We start from the raw sequence: 6000 nt of genomic DNA, 5'->3' as shown, positions 1-6000 counted from the left end.
AGCCCAAGAGGGCAGCCCAGGCAGCCCAGTGACAGGGCAACCCTGTCACTCACTGCATGTGTGACCACAGGAAAGTTACTCAATTTTTTCAGATCTCAGGTTCCTAACGTAAAAATGGATAGTAACAACTGGTTCCACTAGCCTCACTTTCTTGGTTTGGGAAACAAAGGAGAGAATGTATGGGAATGGGTTTTATGAACTGCCAATTACAAATAAAACATGGGGTGAAATGGAATATCGCTTCTTTTCACGAGGGACTGAAACTACTCCAGTAATGTTTAGGAAACTAATTACAAGAAAGAAAGAGAAGGAAGGAGGGAGGGAGGGAGGGAGGAAAAAACAAATTTGTCCCAAAGATATGTTGGTTTCTAATATCAATATTTTCCCCTATGATAGTGAGGCATAAACTTGATTTGTGAATTTTTTTAAAATTTTTATTTTTTGGCCATGCAGCATGTGGAATCTCAGTTCCCCAACCAGGGATCAAACCTGCATCCCCTGCAGTGGAAGCGTGGAGTCTTAACCACTGGACCGCCAGGGAAGTCCCAATTTGTGAATTTGATCCAAGTGCCTTGTCTTGTTGAGAAACAAATGAGCTGGGAAGGGAGACCTAGAAAGAAAGATCCACTTACTGCCTTGCTCATCCTAGTAATCTTGGGCCAAAAGAGGAAGATGCCCATGACTTACTCACCTGGGTGAACAGACCTGTTGGACACACAGGGGAGCTTTAAATATCTGCTAAAATATTTACCTGTTTCTTTCTAAATTAAGAAACTTGCCTAACTGCCCCCACTATAATACTGGAATATCAAGGATGAAAGATCGTACGTAAAATGCTTTTATTTTCCTTTTGAAATTGACCACCTAGAACGTATTACTCAGGCAACAAAATACTCCAAAGTTATAGGTCAAAAAATAAGTTAGCTCAGCCCAGCACTCCCACTGGCTGGGGAGCTTTACTCCTAGAAATAGAGAGACCCGCAAGAGTGTCAAGAAAAATATCAAATCGTAGGTTGTTAGAAACCAAAGCAACCTTGCTGGTCACCTTTTACAGATACCTTGTACAGATGAGGAAGTTGACATCCAAAGAGCTTATATAGCCCCATGTCACAGTGACTTGATTGTCTCTCCATGGTCACACAGCGAGTAAGAAGCAGAAACGTGGCTTAAACAAAGCTATTTCGCTTCCAGCATCTGTGCTTCTTTGAGTCCACACAAGCTCCTGTTTTTGTTTTCAGATAAGGAGAGGACAGGGCAGTATTTGACTCTACCGGAACAGTCATTAAAATCTGACCTCTGTGACTGTCATAAAGTCATAAATGACTGTCATTCACGGTTTAAAAGGAACACCAGAGGTTAAAGTGGCAATTGCTACATATTCAGAGAGTGAGTGAATGAATGAATGAAGGACTGAAGGAGATCTGAAGAACAAATGAATGGACGTTTGGATTTGTAAAGCGATATGAATTGCCGGCAATTACCATAAATGTCCACAAGATGTCACTACTTCACACCACTTCAGAAAAGCCATCCACATTCAAGTCAAGAATGTTTTTGATCTTTGGACACAGAGGTGATTTATCTCTTATAATTGAAAGCAGCTCTGTCATTTCTAATGTCTTTTGACTGCTTCCTTGTTTTCTCTTACATCTACCTCGAGAGAGATTGCAAAAATGTAGACTTTAACTAAGGCCTGAGACTTACCCTGCTTATGCTGGGAAACATTAAGAAGTCACCCACACAAGGGGTTCCCAGGCTGCTCCAGGGCCGGAGACCTTGCACGAAGCCCTTTGTCTGCTCAGTTGTAAAGCTCCTGTTGGCACTTTCTTGTAATTCTACCACGCTCAGTGCTTCAGACTCATGGAAACAGTGATTCGGCAGCATCCAAAAGACACACTTTGGGGTTTTACAGTGTGATTTTTCTTGAAATATTACTCACACTTTTCCCTTACCAGGAGTGAAGTTCCAATGACTGTAGTGAGTTTATATATATGTGTCATATATGCGTTTAATACGTATGCACACACCACACTCATAATTCAGGTCCGGGATGTCTTGTGCTCGTTGGAGTTTTTTCCCAAGTATAATTAGAATCCAGTTTGCAAATCATTGTTTCAAGTTTTTACAAGTTTTTAAAAGACCACAATTATGTTAACCACGCTCACAATTTCCACTTCAGCTATACTGAGCATTGACAAACCTGAAGTTTAATTTAAATACCTTATTCATACGAGATCTATTGATGCAGAAGGTGCTTGTGGGTTTTTTAAAGGTCCCAGCAACTTTTGAAGTTTATGTACTTTGATAGTGTTCTCTACTGAGATTCTTTCTCCTAATCTTTTTTTTTCTTTGTTTTTTTCTTTTTGGCCACCCTGAGAAGGCAGTGAACTCATTCTGTTAGAACGCTTTCTGCTTGGTAGCTTTCAGAAGAGGGTTCCACGTTACAAACAAAAGCGCTGCTTTGCCTTACAGGCTCGTATTTCCTTCACATACACATCCTACTTACTGAGAGGCTCAATGAAGTCACTTAGCAGGCAGTGGGTTGACAGGCTCAGAGACGCAGGCTTCGGCCTCCATGGGTTGTGGGGATAAGTCAAAGTAATTTCTTACTACTAATAATTTAAAGAGCTAACGTTAGCGATTAATTTACCTTTTAAAAAATTAAATTATGAGCCCATGCTCAAGCCCACCCCCAGTATGGCCTCCCTGATTTTCATTCTTCGATGGACTCACTGGAGCAGAAGAGGAAGGAATGTTGGATTTTATGACTCAAGGACATGCTCACACTGTAAAGTTAAATAAAAAATAGAATTCCGAACTCCATAGGAAGTCTTAGGCTTTTGTACAAATAAGTACCTATAAGAATATGAAAAACATTTTTAACTACAAAAAAACTAGAAATATAATAACATGTCAATAGGTACTGGGATTATAGATGCTTTATTCTTGAATTTTAAAATTTTCTGGAAGGAATATTTTTAACAAAGCAATAACCAGTGTCCAACCATTAGGGGGGTGTTTTTCAAAACTATGACACATTCATCCACAGAATACGACGCAGCCATTAAAAACAACTTTTAGGAAGTTTCTGCAATAACATGGAGAAATGTTCATGATATTTCTGAAAAGCCGGATCTGGGGGACAGAATTTCTCTGAACGGCTGTATACAAAGAAGATAACAGTGGCTGCCTCTAGGGAAGAAACAGGAGCACTGAGGACAGACCTAGGAAGGAGAATTATTTTTCTCTGTATATTTTTTCACAATGATCAGACTGGCACAAAACGACGGTCTGGTAATACCGAGTCTGATGTGACTGTGGACCAAGAACTGTTATACCCTGCAGGGCTATGGGAAAATTCCTATAACTGGTTGGAGAACAATAACACATAGACAGGCAATAATCCATTTCCTAGGATTCCTGCAATTCCATTTCCCTGTATCTACCTTATCAGCCATGTATGCACAGAGAAATACAAAAGGATGTGCACTCCAGCTTGGTTTATTACCGTGGAAACACTGAGGACGGCCTGAAGGTCTGGATGAGCTGAACTGTGTCCTCCCTAAATTCTTATATAAAGTTCTAACTCCAGTACCCCAGAATGTGACTGACTGTATTTGGAAACAGGGACTTGAAAGAGGTAATTAAGTTAAAATGTAGTTATTGTGGGTAGGCTCTAATCCAATGATTGTCACCTTTGTAAGAGGAGATTAGAACACAGATACGCACCAGAGTAAGCCCATATGAAGATCGAGGGAGAAGACGGCCATCTGCCGGGGAGGGAGAGAGGCTTCAGAAGACACCAACGCTGCCAACACCTCGATCTCGAACTTCTGGCCTCCAGGCTGTGAGATAATAACTTTCTGTTGTTTAAGCCACCTAGTCTGTGGGCCTTTGTGATGGCAGCCCAAGCAGCTGAAGACAAAGTCCATTAGCAAGGGATGGATAAATGAAGCCTTGGTTATGCAGACAACAGAACCTTACAATTACTCCAAGTTGTAAAAGATGATCTCAGCAACACGGAGTCCAGTGAGTGGACACCCCCCAGGGACTTGGTTCCAGCAACACTGATCTTACCGCACCTGAACCCCAGTGGCCGGAAGAGCTTGGTCCAACACCCCATGCAAGGGGAAACTTGGATGTGCAAGGACAAGGGACCGTGGAGCCTTTGGTCATGATTAGGGCCGTTTGTAGGGCTGGTCTCTAAACACAGGGGCCAGGGCTGCAACTCCAACCTGCCTCCCCAAGCTGCCCCCTCACCCCAGGGAAACAATACTGCCAGAGGGAGTAGAATCTATTCCTTCCCTCATTTGTTCAACTAACAGTTGGCTCCAGTCCCCATGTGAGTCAGTGCCTTGATAGGTATGAAGGTATAAAGATAAACACAACTCGTAGTGGTCAGGCAGCTGGCAGTCTGGTTGGGGAGAGACAAATGAAATCACATCACCTGGGACAGAAGGTGGTGTTGGGCATCTCGGAGCAGAATCCAGAGGCCAGTGGAGGAAGCTGGCACAGTGAAAGCAGCATCTTGTATGCTCTGTTTGCTCTGCTAGAAAGGCATGTCTCTCCTGCTTTGGGAAGGGCCCGCTCAGAAAAGGCAGGTCTTCAGGCAGCGACAATAAAAGGTACAAAGGCACGGAGTCACCAATGCCCCAGGCTGCCAGGACGGGGCTCTAAGTGGGGCAGAAACCAGGCTGGTTCGGGTCAGAAGGGAAGGGGTGGGTTTTCTGCTGTTGACAGCAGGAGGCGACAGAAGGTTTTATGAAGAGGACGCAGGCCTGATGGGCCGTCCAGGAAGGTTCTCTGGCAACAGCTTGGAGAAGGACGGGACGGAGAAAGGGGCTGGTGACCAGGCAGGAAACTTGTCCCAGCTCTGAGGCTTTTCTGCGCCAGCGAACACAGAGAGGGTTGCACCCCGGGACTGCAGCTGGAAATGCTGAAACGTTGTTTTGCCTGTGAAACCCAAGACAATGGACAGAAAGAAGGCCCGGAATGAATGGACGATTGTTGCTGGTAACTGCTTAGACCGTGTATATTTGTATGTCAAAAGTGCTTATTCCGGATGAATTTGTTTTGAGAACAAAAGAGGCCACTTGGTCCTTAGGGCTATGTGGATCCAGAAAGGCAGAGAAAAAGGCGCCGTACAGTCCAGAAAAGTGCTCCCCACCTGCCTCCACTGGCTGGATCACCCGTTCTGGAAACACCATGAGGCGGCCTAGCAGCTGACATTATGCCACGACACGTGGGGGCCAACTGGTCCCCAGGGCATGCGGATGTCCAGGTCCGAGGAAGCACACCCAGGGCTCACCTGTACTACCGCAGGCCTTACAGGGGCGTGCTCGTCCGAAGGCTTCTCGTAGAAAACTTCAGAGGGCTCCTCTTAGCCCCATCTGTCCCGTGAAGTTCAGGCCGCTGGGTGTCCGCCAGAAGCATACGTACCTGTGGGACGTCCAGACTCTGCTGGAAAAAGAGAATTAGCTTCCACCCTCAACTCTGCTACAGAAGAGTGATGTGGCGCCTTGGCAAGTCATGAAACTCCCTGGGAGTTACCTCAGATGTAATAATCATAATACCAAGCCAGGAGCTCCCAACCAGGAGTGAGATAAGAGTACTGCTTCCTGGGCATAACTAACTAAACTAGAATATCTGGGGAGCGGGACCCTGGACTCTGTAACCGAGTATCTGTCTAGTCCCTGAATATCCCCCAAGTCTCTCCCTTTCTAAGACACTTGAATGTCTAAGTACAGGGATGAGAGGGAGCATAGCGCCCTCCACCCTATGGCCAATATTCTGATCAGTCATTTGGGGAATTCCATAGGAGGCTTCGATCACTCCTGGGTTTATCTCGCTCCAATCTCTAGCGGCGACTGCATTTTTCTCTCTTAGTCTGTCCTCTTCTCTCACCCCAGTGCCAGCCCAAACTGGAGCCAAGGTCCAGCCCCACCTTCTTTAAGATGGAAGGTATCTCTAGCTATGGCAGTAAGAGGAAACTTCCAGAAC

The sequence above is a fragment of the Orcinus orca genome, chromosome 10, assembly GCF_937001465.1.
Source record: "Orcinus orca chromosome 10, mOrcOrc1.1, whole genome shotgun sequence".
Lineage (NCBI taxonomy): Eukaryota > Metazoa > Chordata > Mammalia > Artiodactyla > Delphinidae > Orcinus > Orcinus orca.
This window is presented reverse-complemented; position numbering follows the sequence as displayed.